The following is a 23,910-nucleotide window of genomic DNA, read 5'->3' on the forward strand; positions in this document are numbered from 1 at the left end:
TTTGGTGATGAGAGAATTTTGAGAGGAGCAATCTAATGGGAGGATATGATTATGTATTATGAGACTCTCCTTGTGATTCTTGCAGGTTTGATTAGGAGATTTATTTGTCTAGACAGAAGATCTTGAGGTTTTATTGTTGGTTGGGGTGAGATTCTTTAGAGCATGATGCAACATCGAAATCAATATGCGTGGGGTTTTTGTATGCTCACTCATTTATATCATGACCTTCATCAGGTTGTTTTTGATGAGAATGCTAGTCTGTCGATAGGATGCACACTTTTGCAGATCTAGTGCTAGGAGCACATTTCTATTACATTGCCTATTCATCATAGAGTTCGTGGTGACAGGCAGCCATATGTTTATCTATATGAAGGTATCCTTACTCAGCATAAGCTGGGTAAGATGGAGTATTGGCATTGGGTTCTTGATTCACTGGATAGTGTTATTTGGAGACCTTATATCAATTGTGAGTCATGGATGGATGATGCACATACATTACCATTTATGATGTAGAGTAGATATCTCATTGGTCGGACTCCATACATTATTGAGTGACAATTGATTAGTCCCATTCTGAGATAGTTTGGTATCATTCAACCCATGCCTACTGGTGTCACGATATATGCATGATGGTACAGGGATAGGCAAGATTGGAGACCATCTTTGTCTTTTGAGATAGTACATGTAGAGTTTTCGACTACCCCTAGGGTGGCTTATGATTTGAGATTGCATATTCTAGATCCTGGGGTTGCTATAGATTATGCTCAGTACATACTTGCACACCTTGTTTACTCATATTACCAATCCAGTAGACCCTCCTCCCAGCTCACGAGATGAGGATGACAATTCAGATGATCCCATTATTAGGAGACAGATACGAAGATGAGAGCTTAGAGATTCTAAGGAGGCTAGAGGTAATGGATATGAGGGAGGAGATGGAGGTGGAGGCAGTAGGAGACTCAAACGAAGAGGAGGTTGATTGAGAGTCCGTGGAGGACCGTTTGGAACGATTGGTAGGATTGGGAGACCACTTCCTATGGGTGGGAGAGAGGTAGGATGGATTGGGAGGGATATTGACAGGTTAGGGATGAGATCACCAAGAGGGTTACCCTCTATAGGAGGAGGAAGGATGACCAGACCCTAGGGTATTGGAGCTTATGGTGGAGAGGATGAGGATCTAGTGTTCCACTTATTAGACAATGAGTTCTGAGAGCTACTCGGACTGAGATTCCAATAGGTGGACATGGAGGTGGATATGAGGGGATTGGGGGTCATGTCCCTTGGAAGGATGTGCCAGAGCAGGAGACCGTGGATAGTCTCAAAGCATAGATATATCAGCTTAGAGAACAGGTACAAACACTCATGACAGAGAGAGATGGGTCTATTAGGAGATAGCAAGATACTCAGGGTCTCTTTGACCACATTCAGTAGGTTAAATCAGGCACTCTCTCAATTGATACTGTTAGAGCACTATTTCAGGCTGGGAAGGAGACATCACACTAGCGAAGATTATATGAGGATTTAGTCACAAAGAGTCGGAGAGCAGGTAGCTATCATACCACTATGAGGATGGATACTAGCAGTGGTGGAGTCTTGGGACCTCCTTAGAGGAGTGGTGATTGTGTGAGATGGGCATTTGCAGGATCTTCTCGCCCACAACCACAGAGACGAACATAGTCAGGTGGTAGTGGTACAAGATATCCTTGACTTGACTTGTAATGGGTAGGCACTTATACTTTTTATCTTATATCATTGTATACTTGGACTTTTTATTGTTTCATGATGATCTATATGCAGACATGGACTCTATATGATGATCTTTTATTATGAATGTTACTCTATATGATGATGATGATGATCTATTTATGCATTGATTATATGGATGATTTTCTTTTCTTTTTTAGTTTTTATGATGATGATATATATATGATACAATGATGCAATGATGGTGGAAATGACATGCTTTTGATTTTGAAAATGAAAATGAAAATGATAATTAACTTAATTGATGTGAATGAAATGAGCTATATGATAATGCAAAAGAATGATTATGTAATATGTTATTCAAATTTTTTTATATTTTATATGTGATGTTTATGAATCTAAGTGCAAAGATGCAACTAAATGATCTTAATGAACTTCAATGATCCTAATGCAAATTATTTTTGTTTGTCCAAGTATACTCAATCTTTATTTGTGACCATTGATTTATGAATGAAATGAAATGCTTATAATGCAACTGACAATGAATGCTTATAATGCAGATGAATAATGAGCTAATCTAAAAATGATCTAACTAAACATGATACTACCATTCTTCATATGCTTGTCTTGTAAAAGTGCTTAATTTCATAATTGAGCTTTAAAATATTGAAAGAGAGTACAAGCAACTTGACATAATGATCCAAGCTGACCTGAGTATTTCTTACATGGATTTTGATATAGCAAGTTAATACAAGCAACTTGGTATAATGAGTCAAGCTGACCTGAGTATTTCTTGCAGAACAGACAAGGATTATCTCCTTTCATGCATGACTAGGAACGTCCTCTTTGATCTTTCATTGATCATATCCTTAGAAAAGTATGTACCTTAATAAGAGATAAACCACAGATAGAAATCAAAGAAAATAATCATACCCCATCATAGCTTATCTAGTCATGGACATCCTTGAGTCACATAAAATACATGATTAGCAATAAAATCAAGATATAAATAATGAATCTTGTATGTCATTCACATGTTCTCATGGTCATTAACTGATATAATCATCTTAATGAATGAACATTGATAATCATTTGTTACTTGCTGGTTGATTCTTCATTTTTCTAAGTTTCACAATTCAGTTGTCATAAAAGGCCTTGATATTCGTTGCTTTGTTGCTTGTTATTTGTTTGTAAATCCTGGGTGTTTTTTGGTTTTTCTAAGTTTTCCAAATGTTTTGGATTTTTCAAAAGATCACCTTTGCAAAAGGAATCAGGATTTTTCCCCCAGCAGAAAGAAAACATTATTATGGATGTATGAACTGATCAAGATCCAAACCATGGCAGGATATAATGTAGATTGATTGATTCTGATAAAATCTAAGACAATGACTATGGCAAGTATGTCAAAAATTGATAATTGTTGGTAAGCTGCATATTTTCTGCTAATGGTACATAGCAATGGATGTGAAAGATGAAATGGATGAGCTAAGATAGATGGCAGTGATAGATGTGATAGGATGGAGTGAATAGGTGTGCAAAGCGATCTCATAGATGGAAGAATTCACTTTTTTAGATAGCGTCTGTTTACCAGGTTTTCACTATCTAAATTTATTGCATTTATCCATATTTTGATTTTTTTCTTCTTTTCTGTTTTCATTGTTTTATATTTTTTAGGGTTTTTTTGCTTTGCTAATTTTTATTGATTTCTTCAGGACTTTATATGCTTTTTATTGATTTTTTTTTAGGACTTTATATCTCAAGCATATAATTTCTTGACATGGATAGAATTGATAGGTTCATCAAACCAATCACCTTCAGGTGTAGATAACTTGTATACTCCTGAGCCATATGCTTCTATTATGACAGAAGGACCTAACCAATTTGGTTCAAATTTACCCTTTTTTTCTCGGTCTTGCTGATTTCTTAGATTCTCCCTTGGAACTATATCTCCAATCTAAAAAATGTGTGGCTTGACTCTATGATTATGAATTATTCCATTCTCTACTGATATACCTTCAAATGGTCTATTGCATTTTGGCAAGATTCGAGGATCAGCTCAAGTTCTTGAAGTCTAGAGACTTGTTGTTCTTCTTTAGGTATAAGACATTTCAAGGAAACTCATAGAGAAGGTATCTCTACTTCTATTGGTAATATGACTTCTGATCCATAGACTAAGAAATATGGAGTTTCCCCCGTTGGTATGCGGATGCTGGTTCAGCATGCCCAAAGAGCAAGATTTAGCTGAATATGCCAGTCTTTTCTAGCTTCATTGACTGTTTTCTTCAAGATTTTCAAGATAGTCTTGTTCGATACCTCAGCTTGACCATTTCCTTGTGGATAATACATAGTAGAAAACCTATGTTGGATATGGAATCGCTCACATAGTTCCCTCACATCTTGATTCTTAAATGGTCATCCATTATCAGTGATAATGGTCATAGGAACTCCATAGCGACAAATTATATAATTCAAGATGAATGATGATATTTTTTTCCTGTCACTTTTTTCAAAGGTACTGCTTCAATCCATTTAGTGAAATATTTAGTAGTAGTCAGAATGAACTTATGTCCATTAGAGGATGAAAGATTTATCTTACCTACCAAATCAAGGCCCTATTGAGAAAATGGCCATGATCTTACCATAGGATACAATTCTTGTGCTGGTGCGTGCATGAGATTCCCATGGATCTCGAATTGTTTGCATTTCTTGGCATATGTAAATGAATCTCTCCATAGTAGGCCAATAGTAACCCATACGAAGAATTTTCTTAGCCAGTGTTAATCCACTTGAGTGTGTGCCACAAATACCTGTGTGAACTTTGTTAATCTTTCCCAGATTCTTCTTGTTCAAGACATCTCAATAAAGTGCTATCTAGACCTCACATATCTAATGTTGGCAATTTAGCAGTATAACAAACAATGAAGGATTGTTGATATTTCAATAAAGAATATTGAGAAGGTTGTTGATGAATAACTGATTAAGGATGTCTACTGTCTTAATATTATTATTTTGTCATTGATGACAAGAAATTGATTTTCTAATTCAGTATGATGTTGCCATATCTTGAGAAATATGATTTGAAGAGTATAAAGGTGTTGGTAAAAGACACGGAAAGTTTATGATGGATAAGGGGATGAATAAGGTATTCAATGGGCAACTATTACCGAGTCAGACAATGATGAGATCATGATTTTTAGATTGTTTTGACATCATAGATATGTTATGAATTGTAAGGTTAATACTATACTATGTTACCAAGCAAAGAACCTAGTCGATAAACCCTAAGGAACCTAGTTGGTAAACCCTAAGGTTATCGCTATCGGTTAATGAAGGCGGCATGTCTACCGAGTGAAGTTTAGTATTTATCGAGTTATAACCAAGTTGTAACTGAGCTATAACAGAATGCATTAAATGTTTACATGCATTATTTAATGAAGGAAGCTGATGAGCTGGAGTTGCTTAAATGATTGGTATGCCGTAAATAAAGTTTGTTAAGAATCTGTGGCAATGGAAGATCGGCAGGAAGATCTATAGTTTAGATTGAACCGCAATACCCTAGCACAAGTTCCAAGGCAGGGTAAAATGTTTTCAAATCGAAAGATGCATTGAACCTGTTCAAGTTTGAAGATTTGATGGTTATGATTGATCATGGGAAATGTGATCAAGGAGATTAAGTGGTTAGCTAATAGTTTATAAATAGGGAACTGTTGATAAACAATGCATGCGGGCAAGTGTATGCACAGGGATGCTACATAGTGATTACCAAGCACTGAAGCTTGAAGACCTGTTTTGAATAACAGAGTATAGAGCCCAGCAGAGGGACAAGATAAGTCCTATGACTAGATTGTATAGAGCAAAGAAGAATCTACTTTAGCATTTTTAGATGTGAAGTTGCAGATATGTTTTATTACTATAATTTTTGTGAAGTAACAGAAAATCTCTTAATTGAGTGGACTTAACAGTCTATTTGTAAAACCCTCTAATAAGGTGACATTCTGATTGAGTGTTTGAAATCCTTTAACAAGGTCACTTCTAACAAGGTGAAGATCCTAACAGATCTGAGGGAAATCCCTTAACCGGGTCACATCTAGCAATGTGTTTGTAATCTTTAATAGGATTTGCTTTTAACCGAGCATACTCTAGAAGAGTATATTTCTTAGTGGGTCCGAAATCCCACAGTGGTTTTTCCCTATTTGGGTTTCCACGTTAAATCTGGTGTTATGAGGTTTATGATGTTTATATGGTTTTTAGTTTGCATGTTTAATAGTTTTGGTTATATTACTAAAGTATATGTTACCGAGGTTGAATCTGATGTTTTTATGGAAGATTAAGTTTGTATGATTCACCCCCCCCTCTCATCTTGTTGGCTATTGGATCTGTACTTACATTTAGTATCGAAATTATCAATTGGTATCAGAGCCTTGGACTCCAGAAGAAAAGTTTAAAGGCACTTGAGTTAAAGATCCAAAGATGTATAAGCTCATATCTGTGTATGGAGGAGATGAACATGTTCAAAGAGAAAAAGTAGATAGTCTAAGAGGACAACTTGAATCCATGAGGATGAATGAAGGTGAGAACATAACTCAGTACAGTACAAGACTAAAAGAGATTGTCAATCAAATCAAAGGATATAACAAGTAAGTTGTTAAGAACCCTTCTACCAACTTATGCAATCCAAGTCTCTACAATCAATGAATTAAGGTCTGTACCTAATATGCCAGTTTCTTTAGATGCTACCATTGGTAAGCTACATGCATTTGAGTTAAGTAACATTGATAATAGTGGATCTTCGGTAAATAAAGTTGAATCTGCATTTAGTTCTTTTCATCTTGATGAATCTAATGATTACAATGAAAGAAAGTATAAGTACTTTGAAGGAGATCATAGTGGAGCAAGTGAAATATTTTGTAAGAACATGGAAGAAGTACACAAACTGTATGAGGAAATCAGAAAGCAGGAAGAGTTTGAAGCACTATTAGCCAGAAGGTTACCGAGAGGCATAGGTAAGTATAAAGGAAAACTACATTTGAAATGTTTCAATTGTGATAAAATAGGACATATAGCTTCTAACTGTCTTGACAAAGATTCTACTGAAAAGAGAGATTACCGAGATGACAAACAAAAAGATAATCATTACAGAGGACACCGAGACATCAGAAGAAGAGATAGAAAGACATGCTTAATAGCCGATGAGGAATCCAATGATGATAAATCAGATGACACTGATACAAAGGAAGTAGTTTATGTGGCTATCAAAGATGAATCAGATGAAGAAAAGTATGAAGAAAAAGCCCTAATATCTCACATAAACACTAATGATTCTTGGATCATAGATAGTGGATGCTCACATCATATGGCAGGAGATAAACGCAAGTTTGTTATGTTAGAAGATTATGATGGAGGCTATGTTAGATTTGGTAATGATGCACCATGTCCAGTAAGAGGTAAAGGATCCATAACACTTCTTGACAATGCTAAATGTAATGACGTTTATTGGGTTGAAGGTTTGAAATACAATTTGTTGAGTGTAGCACAACTAAACAACATAGGTTACCGAATAGAATTTCAGAAAGGAATTGTCAAAGTTCATGACAAGAATGGAAAGTTAACTGCTACTGGGACACAAACAAAAGGTAATACATTTCATCTTGACTCAACTCAAAATAAATGTCTTTATGCAAAGATAGATGATACCTGGTTATGGCATAAAAGGTTTTGTCATGTAAATTTTGATAATCTGATCAAAATAAGTAAGAAGCACCAAGTAAGAGGTCTACCGAGTCTTGAAAAACTTGAGAATGCTATGTGCTGAGGATGCCAAATGGGTAAGATGACAAGATCAAGCTTTATAAGTAAGTCTTACACTTCTAAGGGAATTTTAGATCTTGTGCACACTGATCTTTGTGGTCCTATGAAAGTTCAAAGTTATTATGGTGATAAATATTTCATATTATTTGTGGATGATGTAATGCCCATACCCTAGTCGGACTTGTAAAACCCATTTGACCTTGATTGACTTCCTATGTGGCATTCTTGAATGGTAGGTTAACCGTGATGCAATGTGTAGTTTAGATAATATAAATAATTGAGCATACTTATTATTGTGCTTTTGCATCGATTCTTGTGTAAACGTAATTGTTCCTAACCCTTGTGATAAATCTTGAGCTAATGCCTTCATTGAATATGTATATGTATATGCATGCTTGTATGAATTCATGGGTGCAGGAGATTTCAGGTACAACACCGCTTAGGGCAAGGTTCATCTCCTTTGGGATTTGCAAGGTTGAGTATGCCTCTTTCATCTTTAGAATTTGGATTTGGTGGTCATATAACTCTCATGTTGCCTTAGCCATGGTTAGGTGAGCATCGTGTGTGGATTCGTGGGGCTTGTTTTTCATTGGGATGCGTGTCGAGAGATTTGGAAGACGTCCTTGATTTGCATGCCTTGCGCGAGGTAAGTGGAGTTTGTTATCCTAAGTATTAAATTCAATTTAATGAGTAGACGTACACATTAGTGATATAGAAATCTAAATAGGTAGTTTCTTCTATACGAGTAATCGTTAATTTAAAGGGATTGCTTTAATTATTATTGTAGCAAGCTTAAGGTATTTAACTTGGGTTAGTGTGCTCATTTACGCATTTGTAACATTTACGCATTTGTAGCTGAGAAATTAGAATAAATAAGACTCTTGCATTAGATTAGTCATTTATTTAAAAATGTTGCTTTATTATGTTATAGCGAGTTAATTTAATAGCTAATTTTAAAATAATGAATTTAATGAGTTATGCGTTTTGGAAAGGAAAAATTTAAAGTCATTTGGGAGATAGAAATAAATTACTCATTTTCGCATTTTGGAAGAAAAAGGGTAAATTATTATTATTTAAAAGAAATTATTTCCTTTTTACTTGTATAGTTGATATAGTATAAAAAGATTGATTTTTAGAAAATAAATTAATCAAAATGCCTTACCCGGTCAATAGTTCCGAAATATAAATGTAGGCCTAAATTGATATTGAGAGATTAAAATTAGAGATTAAATAAGAAACAGAAGCGTGTTAATTTTAATGAGAATAAAACAAGTTAGATTTATTGAGTAATGGAAAATAATGATTTCCATTCTCATGTTTCTTTTATTTTCAAAAAAAAATAAATGCCTAAATTCGAAATTGAAAATTAGGGCAAAAATAGGGTTTCTCATTTTTTTTAAACTAGTTGGGAAATGTTTTTGGAGAGTTCTTTTCTTTTGGTCCTTTTTTTGGGGAAAAATAATGGTCTTTGGAGGAGAGATTGGGGATTTTGGACAAAGATGGAGTTTTAGAGCAGCAGATTTGGGAGCTCTTCTTCAAAAAATACTCTTCCCGGAATGCGTTTTGAGGTAAGAATCTGATCATTAGCTTGATTAAAATGGTTACAAAAAAAGGGGGTTTTGTATTTTTCTTTCTTGCAACATTGGTTTTTCAAATTGTCCATTGATGTTTGTGAGTAAGTTCCATTGTAGAAAAAATGGGTAGAGCTTAACTTTTGTTGAATCTTTGTGTGGAAAATGGATTGCAAACATGGTGTGGGATTTGGTGGTTATTCTTCAAGACTCTTCTATTTTGTTTTCTTTTTGAAATCCATAACAATCTGAAAAAAAAAAAAAGAGAAAAGAAAAAGGGAGAAATGGCTGTGACTGTGATTGTTTTTCAAAAAATGGGGTTGCTGGAAAATACTTTAAGTTTGTGTTTTCAGACTGTGTTTTTGGAGAGATATTCATATATATTTTTTGTATTACTTACATATTCTAATTAGTTATAAAAAAATATATATAGATTCCATAAATCAAAACTTGACTACACTTTTTTTTGGTAGTTTGGACTGTCCCTGTTATTGAAAATTTAACAGAAAAAAAATTTTAAAAAAAAAAAAAAATAAGAAAAAAAATAAATTTTTTACCATAGCCCAACCCCCCTCCCCACGCTACTGGGTACCCCATGGCAGCACTGCTACCAGTTGGTAGCAGCGCTACCAGTTGGTAGCAGCGCTACCAGTTGGTAGCAGCGCTACCAGAGGTAGCGGACTGCTACCAAATGGTAGCAGCGCTACCAAAGGTAGCGGCCTGCTACCATTTGGTAGCAGCGCTACCAATGGTAGCTTGGGCTGCCAAAGGGGGAGGGCCCACGTGACCTTCCCTCCTTTTTTTTATTTTGAAAAAAGTTTTTTTTATTTATATATTAATTGACATTTTTTTTTATTATTATGTATAAATTAATAAGTGAAGATAAATTAATGAGTGGATGTTGAATTTAGTTAAGAAGTTTTAAATTCAGTTTTCTTTTATATTATCTAATTTTAAATTCAGTTTTCTATTATATTATTTAATTCCAGATTAGTAAATAATATTTGGATTTAGATAACCATCACTTGGTAAATTTATACTTCATTTATAGTTATTGATTTCTTTTGATTATGTCATGCTCGGGTATTACACATTATTAACATGGGTTAAGTATTAATGATGGATTAATGTGAAGTTTTAAATAAAAGTTAATCTAACAAAACCATAAACTTGATCGACATTAATGGATAGAAATGATATGGAAAAAAATGAATACCTCTTTCGGATGATGTCCTTGCAGATTAAATTGCTGTAATAAAATTTGGTTAGGTAATAGTGAGACTTGATATGCTAGTGTTTGGCCGTAAGTCGGTCAAACCCCTAGTTAGGGTATCGTCAAACAATAGAATCTAGGTTTGTTTGTTTTCTTTTGGTTATAATTCAATTTGACCCACTTTTAAAAGGGATCACTATGTAATAATCAATCGAGGTAGATGTTGAATAGTGTATGTGTTCGCCTAAAGGGCAAAGTTGTAAAGACATGTAAATATGTAACCTTAACTATATTAAATGCCAGAGGGGTCTTGCAGTTGAGCAGACCCGGAGATGTAGCCCTTTAGGGGTGAACTCCGAGATCATATCTGTGTTATGCGATGTTTTTAGCTTACTTTGTTTTATGCTTTAAATTATCATGGATGGTTGTATTCTTGCATAAGTGTAGGGTGGAAATTTAATGAATTCAAATCTAAGTGCATAACATTATTCATCTGGGTAAATGTAGTTATTTAGGTTCATAAAACATTGTAAAATATGATGATGGCAAAGTATTTAAACATTGTAATTAAAGTTGTGGAAAAAGTATTTTGATAAGGTTAATCAAACGTAGTAATAGTGGAACGAATCTCGCTAGGTTACATCATTGGATTAGCTTGTTATTAAGCATGCAAATTGAACAAATGAGTATGGGAAAACAAAGATAAAATTAACGTTATAATTTCTAAGTTGGATTCTAAAGGATGATCAACACATAGGTAATTACTTTTACCTTCTTAAATGAGCTACGCCATGTTAATTATATTCCACTAAATTGGATGAATATTTTTAGTTAGTTATGTTGAAATTATAATCAATAATCCTCACCAGATTAATTTTATAATCGGGTGAACTCAACTAGATATCCATATTTTAATCCTTATAAAAAAGAATCCCTTATGGTTGCTAAAATGGAACTAAATAGGGAAGTTTTGGTATAGTTGTTTAAATCTTAATCTTAATAAATGTACCTTCTCATATTAACTCCATATAACCAAAAAGAGTAATATGCAATAAGACAATGGTATTTTAATCTTAATAGAAGAACATCACTATGATCTTATTAATCTAATCTTGAAATGATAAATGTCATCTAGCTACCGATATTTTAATTTAGAGGATGCTCTCGTGTGTCCTAATGCATATCCACCCTAATGAAATTAGTCCATTTATTTGCATTGCTAAAACTTCAAATGAATTCTATGGCTACTCACATTTTATCTTTCATATAAGAACTACAACTCATTAGTTGGCTATGCATGAAATCAAATGAAGGGATCTCACTCTATTAATTGTAGTTAATCCTTAATGAATGAATCTCGTCTGATTAACCATACTTTTAATATTAAAGGATGATATCGATTGTGAATGGATTCCTTAAACCCAATGAAAGAAATTCATTATATTAAACGCTTGAACCTTTTTTTGGGGGCCTCTAAATGAAATTATGAAATTAAGTGCATTAATTAAACAACCTCTCAATGGCCTCCCAGCCACCCAAAGTAAATGAACGCTTCCTAAAATTATAAGATGTCCAACCATAGAACACATATATAATCAAGATCTATGCATTATCTCGTAATTATGATATCCAGTTTAATGGATCTAATGACGCAAGTTGAGTTAGGTGTAAGGTTATGTAATCGCGTTGGGAAACTCCTTAGGATCGTTTTAGCCTTCCGCTGTGTTATCTAGTTAGAGATAACTTTGAGATAACTTCAATCTATCTTAATATTGTAACTTTTCATTAACGCTCTTAACTATTATTATTTAAAAAAAAAATATTTACACTCTATTTGAGTGTTTTTAACTTAAACCCTTTGGGGTTTCCTAGCGGGGCATTACACTTGGTATCAGAGCACATGTTGCAACACTGGGATCTCTGGTTTCACTTGTGCTCTTAGTTGGTGTGTGTGGGTCTACCTTATGTTTTATGCTTGTCCACCTTAATGTGAGGGTGTGATTTAACAAACCCTACTTGTGTGTAATGTGTGTGTGTTCACACCTTGCTTCACCTTCTTGATGTGGGTGTTTTGTGAATGATTATAGGTGTTTTGTCTCCTTATTGATGTCTTGGTCTATGACTTCTCTTACCTTGGAAAGGGATTCGTATGTACCTTCATTCTTGCTTTGTTTTACTCTTTTGACTAATCCACCTGGGTTGATTGTTAATGTCTGGGATCCAAAAGTACGAAATGTGCTTGTTTATGGTTTTGATCTATCTTAATGATTGTCCACTTGAAAGACTAGAATGGAAAATGTTAATGCTTATCATGTAGTACATTGAGTGATTATGACTCATCTTCTTTTCTCTCTCTAAGTAAATTAAAAGGAATTGACATGTGTAGTTATCACTTATTTAAGTTTTCTTATTGCAAGAGAAAGGATGATATATCTTGAGCCCTTGTGTGAGCCTCATAATGTTTTTGTGTTTTAGATTGTGAAAGGGAATGACTTGGGAGTTAATTTTTGGTTAATGATAGAAAATGGTATGTTTGCATTAAGGACTCTCCATGTGCTTGGTAGGAGTAATATACTTAAAGTCCATCTTAAGTAAGGTGCATTAAAATGCGCATAGTTGATTTTTTTTTTTAAAATTGCTTGATGTGAAAGGAATACCAAAAGAGGACATATTGTAGTAGCTTCAAGAGTGAACTAATGTGCTCCTCGAAAGATTGTTTTATGTGCTTAATTAAACGAGTGTGATTTAGGACCTATTGAGTGACGCACTTTTAACTTGCTTTGGATATGGGTAATTGTCTTATTATGTTTCGAAAAGAGTAAATAAAAGATTTGTTGATTTGTATGCATTAAATGTGTAAAATCTAGTAGATAGCTCTTCATTTACCTCCTTGTCGTATTATAAATTTCCAATGTTAGATTTGATGTATTATTGTATTGTATCGTATCGCGAATGGTGATTGTTCTCATGAAGGCTTGCATTACAAAAGAAAATTTGATTGTTTTGAATTCTTAATCGGAAAACTAGAACATTATAGCGCAACAATAATGATTAGAAATGACATGTTAGGATGTTTTGGCACCTTCCTAAAAGATAGCAAAATGAAAACCGTGCAACTCAAATGATAAACTTAAATCCAAGCATATGGTGATCTTGAAATTCTTGTGTATTCGTAGGAAATAGTTGAATTTCCAACTCTCGTCCTCCTCTCGTTTAAAATATAGGAATTGTTGTTTTTGAAAAACCATTTATAATGCAGTGATTTGAAGGAAATTTTGTTACAACGCATATGAAATTGTATGTTAGCCTTGGCTCCTAATTGAAAGGGGAAAAATTTTCATCTTGGAAAGGGAAATTGCATAGTTAGTAATGTGAATGAAAATGCTTAAGGGAAAATGAGAAAGATATCAGAATGATGTTATTTCTTTGTGTAAAATTGAGTTGTTGAGAAGTTTCAGAATGTGTATCTAGAGTAAACTTGTTTGGTGATTCATGTGTAAGGCATAATTAAAACTTCCCTTAAGTATATGTTAGCATAATGTAAAGTACTCCCCGTAAATGTGACTAAACCAGTAATGGTGCTATTCTGTGTGTGTTGTGAGAAAACTTGTACTTGTTTTGTGTGCCCATGGGATGGTGAAGTAATCAACCATGGGGAATATGTTTGTTTATGAGTATGGGAAACCATACCTATCTATGTGATGTTGCTTATTTGTTTCCTTACTGAGTGCCAACCCACGGGTTGTTGATAAGTCAGTATGTGAAGGGGTAGTAGTAGAAGTCACCATTCCTTGAATAGTATGAGCAGCGTATGAGTAATGTCGACGCGAAGCGACTTTAGCTTCCCTATTTTGAGGAAAAATATAGTTTTGTAATGAAGCTATAACATAGGTGTACTCAATACTTCCCCTTGTGATGAACCGGTTTACGAGGTTCATGTGTGCCAGCCTTATTCCCATCCTTTATTTTGAGCATATAGATGACAGTTTTTGAGCATATTGTTGGATTCTATTGGAGCATCTGTTGCCTTGTCTTCATGAGAGGCGTGCTATTTTCTTGCATAAGTTGCCAACTGACTAGTGTTGGTAGACTTGTGGGTAGACCTTAGCCATGTATACCTCTGGCTTATGGCGAGTATCCTGAGAGGAACATCGCTATGCAGAGTGTGACCGGCGCATGCCTTATCCGTGGGGTACACTGCCATGCGGGATACGTCCATTGCATGCTTTGTCCACTTGGAGTATTGCCATGCCGTGCTGAGACACGATGCGGGATGTAGTAGACATTTCCATGCGGCCTACCGCTAGGTATAGGGTAGAGCCATGCCACGTGACGACGTGATGCGGGGTGATGTCGAGGTGCACACTGCCATGCCATGTGGATGTGTGACTTGGCCACACCACATGATGAGCTACTAGGATAGCTAGACGATTGTTCCTTCCTTCCTCGTTGGTGGCTAGCTATTAGTCATGTAGTGATGTAATGTGCACTTATGAATTTCTATTATTTATTTATTTATTTCCTTGTGGGCCAGCAATTTATTTTACTATGACCTTGACAGTTTAGCCACGATCTTGCAATCTTGATCTTACTTGATTTGATGTTGCAAATCCAGAAATTATTTTCTTGTTTTATTGTCGGGATTGACAATTATGATCTTCATTCTTTTGTACTTTGGTGGCTAAACCGGTTTATCCTTATTGTTTTCGTATGCTGGTCTTGTGTTGCAATGTGAATTCCTCTCCAAGAACGTAGGAGATGGGCTTGGATGAGTGTATATGAGGAAGTAGACGCAGGGAACCTTGAGGATGGAGGTATGTGAGGCTATGAAAACAGCTAGGATCCACTACCTACCTATGAGTGGTGACTATCTCTTGGAGGCTAAACACCTTACACAACAAGGGATATTCACGAGGGACTTGTATGGAAGGTAGCACCGCTATGGTGTACCCTAGCACCATCAAGCCCTCGAGTGAGATGTTGGACATTTGTTGATCATGTATTTATTCTGAGAGCAGGCATAGAGATGTGGATCATATATGTTACCTTTGACCGAGCATTAGACATGCTCACATGTGGCCTATTGTGTTGTGCAAACCAGTCTTGTGGATGGATATTATGTGTAATCATGGATTAAATGGTATTAACTTGTCACTATGTTATGGGGCATAGTCATTGGAAAGGTTCTTGTATGTCTAAAAAATGTAAACAATTGAGTTCTTACATTGCTCTTATTTGACGAAAGTTAACTTGGTTGTAAAAAAAAGTTGATATGTGAAGCTAGTTCTATGCGATAAAATTTTGTGAAAGAGAGGAATTGGTGAAAGAAATTGACCTTGAGAGCATGTTTTCTTGTCATTTTTGATAAATGAGTATGATAACTGTGTCTATATGTATATTAATTGCTTTAATTTGGTGTAATAAGAAGGGAAAAGTCTCGTATCTTTACTATAATTGTGTGTAAATTCTAGAATGTTCTAAGATGTGAATGATGTTAGATGCATTTTTGTTAATGGATGATGACACTTGTAGAGAATTTATGAATAACGTTCTAAGTTGATGGCAAAATAGTTGGTTGTGCAAATTGATGATTGTTAATTGAGTTTAAGGGCTAATAAGTGTTGCAGGATTTCCGTTTAGCTTTGCGACTTCCAGGAGTAAGTCGGAGCCTAGGGGGGGAGAATGTAATGCCCATACCCTAGTCGGACTTGTAAAACCCGTTTGACCTTGATTGACTTCCTATGTGGCATTCTTGAATGGTAGGTTAACCATGATGCAATGTGTAGTTTAGATAATATAAATAATTGAGCATACTTATTATTGTGCTTTTGCATCGATTCTCGTGTAAATGTAATTGCTCCTAACCCTTGTGATAAATCTTGAGCTAACGCCTTCATTGAATATGTATATGTATATGCATGCTTGTATGAATTCATGGGTGCAGGAGATTTCAGGTACAACACCACTTAGGGCAAGGTTCATCTCCTTTGGGATTTGCAAGGTTGAGTATGCCTCTTTCATCTTTAGAATTCGGATTTGGTGGTCATATAACTCTCGTCTTGCCTTAGCCATGGTTAGGTGAGCATCGTGTGTGGATTCGTGGGGCTTGTTTTTCATTGGGATGCATGTCGAGAGATTTGGAAGACGTCCTCGATTTGCATACCTTGCGCGAGGCAAGTGGAGTTTGTTATCCTAAGTATTAAATTCAATTTAATGAGTAGACGTACACATTAGTGATATAGAAATCTAAATAGGTAGTTTCTTCTATACGAGTAATCGTTAATTTAAAGGGATTGCTTTAATTATTATTGTAGCAAGCTTAAGGTATTTAACTTGGGTTAGTGTGCTCATTTACGCATTTGTAACATTTACGCATTTGTAGTTGAGAAATTAGAATAAATAAGACTCTTGCATTAGATTAGTCATTTATTTAAAAATGTCATTTTATTATGTTATAGCGAGTTAATTTAATAGCTAATTTTAAAATAATGAATTTAATGAGTTATGCGTTTTGGAAAGGAAAAATTTAAAGTCATTTGGGAGATAGAAATAAATTACTCATTTTCGCATTTTGGAAGAAAAAGGGTAAACTATTATTATTTAAAATAAATTATTTCCTTTTTACTTGTATAGTTGATATAGTATAAAAAGATTGATTTTTAGAAAATTAAATTAATCAAAACGCCTTACCCGGTCAGTAGTTCCGAAATATAAATGTAGGCCTAAATTGATATTGAGAGATTAAAATTAGAGATTAAATAAGAAACAAAAGCGTGTTAATTTTAATGAGAATAAAACAAGTTAGATTTATTGAGTAATGGAAAATAATGATTTCCATTCTCATGTTTCTTTTATTTTCAAAAAAAAATAAATGCCTAAATTCGAAATTGAAAATTAGGGCAAAAATAGGGTTTCTCATTTTTTTTAAACTAGTTGGGAAATGTTTTTGGAGAGTTCTTTTCTTTTGGTCCTTTTTTTGGGGAAAAATAATGGTCTTTGGAGGAGAGATTGGGGATTTTGGACAAAGATGGAGTTTTAGAGCAGCAGATTTGGGAGCTCTTCTTCAAAAAATACTCTTCCCGGAATGCATTTTGAGGTAAGAATCTGATCATTAGCTTGATTAAAATGGTTACAAAAAAAGGGGCTTTTGTATTTTTCTTTCTTGCAACATTGGTTTTTCAGATTGTCCATTGATGTTTGTGAGTAAGTTCCATTGTCTTACCGTAAATCAAAAATGAATTCAACTTATTCTATTGGTATTTTGGTATGGTTTTGTCATTGATGTCAACACCTACTAAATACACCTACTTTGGAGATCCAGCAACATTCACTGGCAATCAGTAAACTGTTCAAAATAGTCACTGATATATGGTTAACCAGCAGGATATAATGTTCACTGATACCTGCATTGATATGGAAGACACCTGGTAATGTCGAAGACATCATGTGGACACCTTTCTTTGAAGTAATAATCATTGGCATATTCTTATTTGCTTATTTGCTTTTACCAACAAATAGGTCCAGGTTATCTAGGGTTACAACAGCGGGTTTATCTTTTCCAGATCAGCATGGCATGCTATGGAGATGATTTATTATTGTTGTAAATGCATTAAGCCGACATGTTCAATCGGTTATTGCATCAGATATTATATTATTTGTAAATGTTTTATTGTAATATCTTGTAGAGCCAACCTACTAAAATTGTTCTTAGGGTATGGTATAAATGTAAGATCTTATTTGTAAGATCAAGTGTGGAATGCAAAAAATATTTAAGGAAGGGTATATGCGAGATCAAGCAGGAATATACACGAAGACATCATTTGAAGGTGAAGTTAGGTTTTTGTAGAAGCATATCAGCATTACACCGGTATTGAATCCAGCATATCAAGATGCTATTTTGTGCAGTACATTCTCATTGGATTTAACCATCCAACTGTGGTCAGTGTGACTCCCATTTGTTATTGAGCAGTGAGCTCTAGGCTGTTGGCCTTTCTGCATGTGCAAACCTCTTTTTGTACACTTACTATCTGCAGTAGTATAATCTAATTGTGGGTAAGGTTTCCCACCATGGTTTTTCCCCTTACAAGGTTTCCATGTACAAATATTTGTGTCATGTGTTGTGGATGACTTCATGTTTATGTTTCATGCATTAATTCTTACCGGTATAGCAATTTTTTGTTAACACTATTTACCGACATACTTAACTGTCTTACCGGTACTAAGCATTAAGTTGGTTAATAAGATTTTGGTATGAATTTATTAGACAACTGATTCACCCCCCCCCCTCTCAGTTGTCCCCGTGATCTACAATTGGTATCAGAACTTAGTCCTCTTTCTTGTAGAAGTTTAACAACTTGAGGAGATCCAATGTCTACTAATTATTTCAGAAAGGATAGTCCTAAACTTGATGGAACCAACTATGGAATATGGAAAATCAGAATGGAGACACATCTGAATTGCATTGGTAAAGACATCTAGGAAGTTACTAAGAATGGTTATACTGTTGTTGTAGCTGGTCAGCCTGCTCCTATTACTTTAGCTAAAGATGAAGAAAATGATTGCAAAGCAAGAGAAGCACTCTTAAGCGCATTATATGATCAAAAAATCATGGGGTTATCAGATAGATCTACTACAAAATCTATTTGGGATCATTTGGAAACACTGAATGAAGGGGATTCCATAGTCAAAATTGCAAAACTTGAAAGCTTTCGAGTCAGGTATGAACATCTAAAAATGGAAGAAGATGAAAGAATTTCTGCTTTTATGGAAAGAGTAAATGAAATTGTTTTAGGTATCAAATGTTGTGGAGGAACCTTGAGTGAAGAAGAGATTGTTTCAAAAATCTTAAGAGGTTTGCCACTGACATATAAAATAAAGGTTATTGCTATTAATGAGTTTAGAACAATGCCTAATACATCAGTAACTAGGGATACATTGATTGGAAAACTTTCAGCTTTTGAAATTGAGGAATTTGGTCCTGTTGCTACTATAAAAACTAATTTGGCCTTCAAAGCATCAACATCATTTGCTCCATCTTTTGACAAATCAGACTGGAGAACCTTCTATACAAAAGAACTTGAAGAAACCAGGAAGGAGAATGAAGAGCTTGAAGAACTTGAAGCACTATTTGCAAGAAAAATGCCAAAAGGTCCAATTGGAAGTAAGTATGAAGGTAAAGCACCCTTTAAATGTTTCAACTGCAATAAGATTGGTCATATGGCTTCAAGATGCCCTGATAGACATGCTAGACTAAGAGAAGAAGCTAGAAGGACATACAAACCTAGTCCTGAATATCAGAGATACAGATTTAAGAAAAACAAAGATAAATCTTGTTACATTGCTGATGAAGGTGTGACTGATGATTCTGATGAAGATTCAGTAGACAACGGATGGGTCTTTGTTGCTATAACATAAGATCAACCGGTACCTATTGCTCAACTGGTAGAACAAGCCCTAGAAGCTAAAGTGGAATCAAAGGATGAATGGATTATTAACTCAGGATGCTCACATCACATGACTGGAGACAAAGGTAAATTCTTGAACTTTCAAGAATACAATGGAGGTTTAGTAAGATTCGGAGATGACAAAGCCTATTCAATCAAAGGTAAGGGTTCAATATCTCTTGATGGTAAACATAACACTGACAATGTTTACTATGTTGAAGGATTAAAACATAATCTTTTAAGTGTTGGTCAATTAGTTGAGAAAGGTTTTCAGTTACAATTTAAAAATGGAAAATGCAAAATCATGAATAGAACTGGTTTGGAAATTGCAACCGGTAATCAGACTAGAGGGAATATCTTTCATTTGAATAACAGTGAAAAGGCATGCTTAATTGCACATATAGATGAAAGTTGGCTATGGCATAAAAGACCATGTCATGTAAATTTTGATTGCATGGTAAAAATCAGTACTTCTAAGGCAGTTAGAGAGCTACCTAAAATTGTGAAACCTCAGAATATAATTTGCAAGGAATGTCAATTTGGAAAACAAGTTAGAGCTAGTTTCAAAAGTATTCCAGAAAAATCCAATAATGCTCTTGATTTAATTCACACTGATTTATGTGGTCCGGCTAGAACTAAAAGCTTACAAGGTAATAGATATTTTATGCTAATTATTGATGATTATTCTAGAATGTGTTGGGTTACTTTTCTCAAAGAAATATCAGAAGCACTTGGGAAGTTCAAACTATTCAAAGCAATGGTTGAAAATGAAACTGGTAAGAAAATTAAATGCTTAAGATCAGATCAAGGAGGAGAATTCACATCAAGAGATTTTAATACATTCTATGAAGTAAATGGAATCAAAAGACAGTTATCAGCACCTCGGACACCACAACAGAATGGAGTTGTTGAAAGAAAAAACAAAACTATTTTGGATGCAGCAAGAAGTATGTTATCAGAAGCAAATCTACCACATGTGTACTGGAGAGAGGCAGTAAGCACTGCTGTCTATACATTCAACAAAGTTCACATCAAAGGTGAAACCGGTAAGACCCCTCATGAACTATGGTTTGGTAATACTCCTACTCTTAAGTATTTCAGAATTTTTGGAAGTAAATGTTATATTAGAAGAGATGAGTATATTGGCAAGTTTGATCCTATAAGTGATGAAGGAATATTTCTTGGTTATTCATCTAAGAGTAAAGCTTATAGATGTTTTAATAAAAGAATACAAAAAATTGTTTAGAGTACAAATGTAAAGATTGATGAACAATTCAGAGGAACTTCAAGGTATATAGACTCTGAACCGGTAACAGAAATTATGACAAATGAACCAATAGTAAATCCACCAGTACTGAATGATGATCCAGTTACTCCAGTATCATCAGAGGATACCACAGTAATTGAAGAACAACAACAGACTAAGACACCCCGGTATGTAAGACTAAATCATTCTGAAGATCAGATAATTGGAAGCAAATTTAAAGGAGTCATGACAAGAGGAAGATTGGCAAATGAAGAGGTATGTCTTATTTCTCAAATTGAACCATTATCTATCAATGAGGCATGTGAAGATAAATTTTGGATTAAAGCTATGGAAAAAGAATTAGGACAAATTGAGAAAAATAATACTTGGACATTAGTTCCCCGGCCTGAAAATAAAAATGTAATTGGAACCAAATGGGTATTTAAAAAAAAACTCAATGAAGATGGTAAGGTTGTCAGGAATAAAGCAAGACTAGTGTGTAAGGGATATTCTCAAAAAGAGGGAGTTGATTACAATGAAACCTTTGCACCGGTAGCCAGAATTGAGGCAGTTAGATTATTCTTGGCCTTTGTAGCTCACAAGGATTACAAAGTTTATCAAATGGATATTAAATGTGCATTTTTGAATGGAGATCTTGAAGAAGAAGTTTATATTGAACAACCTGATGGATTTTCTTTGACAGATAACAATGATATGGTTTATAGATTAAGAAAAGCTCTGTATGGACTAAAACAAGCTCTAAGAGCCTGGTATGCAAGATTGGATAAGTATCTTTTAAAAATTGGTTTTACTAAAGGAAATGCAGATAGCAATTTATATTAAAAAGTAACTAATGATGAAATCTTGATTATGGAAGTATTTGTTGATGATATAATCTTTGGAGGAGAAGATGGATTATGCAAAGAATTTTCTCTTGAAATGCAGCATGAATTTGAAATGTCTATGATTGGAGAAATAAAATTCTTTTTAGGATTGCAGATTTTACAGACTGATAAAGGCATATTTTTGAGTCAATCTAAGTACTTGAAAGAACTACTTAAGAAATTTGGGATGGAAAACTCTAAACCGGTAAGCACACCTATGACTAGAAATGACAAATTATCTCAAAGGGATGAATCTACACCTATCAATTCAACTAGATACAAATCTATGATAGGAGGTTTACTGTATTTGACACAAACCAGACCTGATATTATGAATGCAGTATGTATAGTTTCTAGGTTTCAAAGTAATCCCAAGGAAAATCATGAATCAGCAGTAAAAAGGATTTTCCAGTACTTACAAGGCATAGCAAATCTTGGATTATGGTATCCTAAAGATGAAAATTTTGATCTATATGCATACATAGATGCAAATTGGGCAGGAGATGTGGATGATAGAAAAAGCACCACTGGAGGAGCATTCTTTCTTGGGAAGAGATTAGTTTCTTAGTTAAGTAACAGAGTTGTACATCTTTATCAATAGCAGAATCAGAATATGTTGCAGTAGCAACAAACTGTACACAGGTACTTTGGCTTAAGCAAATGTTGAAAGACATAAAGGTAAAATGCAAGGAACCTATTACTATATATTGTGATAACACTGCAGCAATTGATATATCTAAGAATCCAGTATTACATTCTAAAACAAAACATGTTTCTATCAAACTAAATTTTCTAAGGGAAAAAGTTGAAGAAAAGGAAATAAAACTGGTTTATGTGAATACTAAAGAACAGCTTGCAGATATTTTTACAAAACCTTTGCTTAAGGAAACTTTTGAGTATCTCAGAGATCTGCTCGGAGTCGTACCTCCACCGGTAGAGACTTAGACAGTTGATGATTGTCATCAACTGGCAGAATTAAATGGACAAATCTTTTATTCCGGTATTTGATGAGGAAGCTACTTCTCAAGGGGAGTAGTTGGTATATTGAATTGGTTGGTATTTTGTATGAACTTGACCTTTTGTGACTTTGGCATTTTATGTCAAAGGGGAAGAGATATATGGAAAAATATTAAGGAAAGATATATTGAAAAATGCATTATCTTTTTGAGGAGAGATTGGTATGAGAATTTGGTATAATTACTCCCAAGGGGAGAATTGGTTTCTGTACTTGGCATTTCTGTTTTGGCACTTTGATGGTTTTTCCATCTTGTGTTGCCATCAATGCCAAAGGGGGAGATTGTTGGTATTTTGGTATGGTTTTGTCATTGATGTCAACACCTACTAAATACACCTACTTTGGAGATCCAGCAACATTCACCGGCAATCAGTAAACTGTTCAAAACAGTCACCGGTATATGGTTAACCGGTAGGATATAATGTTCACTGGTACCTGCATTGACATGGAAGACACTTGGTAATGTCGAAGACATCATGTGGACACCCTTCTTTGAAGTAATAATCATTGGCATATTCTTATTTGCTTATTTGCTTTTACTGGCAAATAGGTCCAGGTTATCTAGGGTTACACCGATAGGTTTATCTTTTCCAGATCAGCATGGCACGCTATGGAGTTGATTTATTATTGTTGTAAATGCATTAAGCTAACATGTTCAATCGGTTATTGCATTGGATATTATATTATTTGTAAATGTTTTATTGTAATATCTTGTAGAACCGGCCTACTAAAATTGGTCTTAGGGTATGGTATAAATGTAAGATCTTATTTGTAAGATCAAGTGTGGAATGCGAAAAAGATTTAAGGAAGGGTATATGTGAGATCAAGCAGGAATATACATGAAGACATCATTTGAAGGTGAAGTTAGGTTTTTGTAGAAGCATATCAGCATTACACCGGTACTGAATCCAGCATATGAAGATGCTATTTTGTGCAGTACATTCTCATTGGATTTAACCATCCAACTGTAGTCAATGTGACTCCCATTTGTGATTGAGCAGTGAGCTCTAGGCTGTTGGCCTTTCT

Source organism: Cryptomeria japonica, chromosome 9 (genome assembly GCF_030272615.1).
Source record: "Cryptomeria japonica chromosome 9, Sugi_1.0, whole genome shotgun sequence".
NCBI classification, from domain to species: domain Eukaryota; kingdom Viridiplantae; phylum Streptophyta; class Pinopsida; order Cupressales; family Cupressaceae; genus Cryptomeria; species Cryptomeria japonica.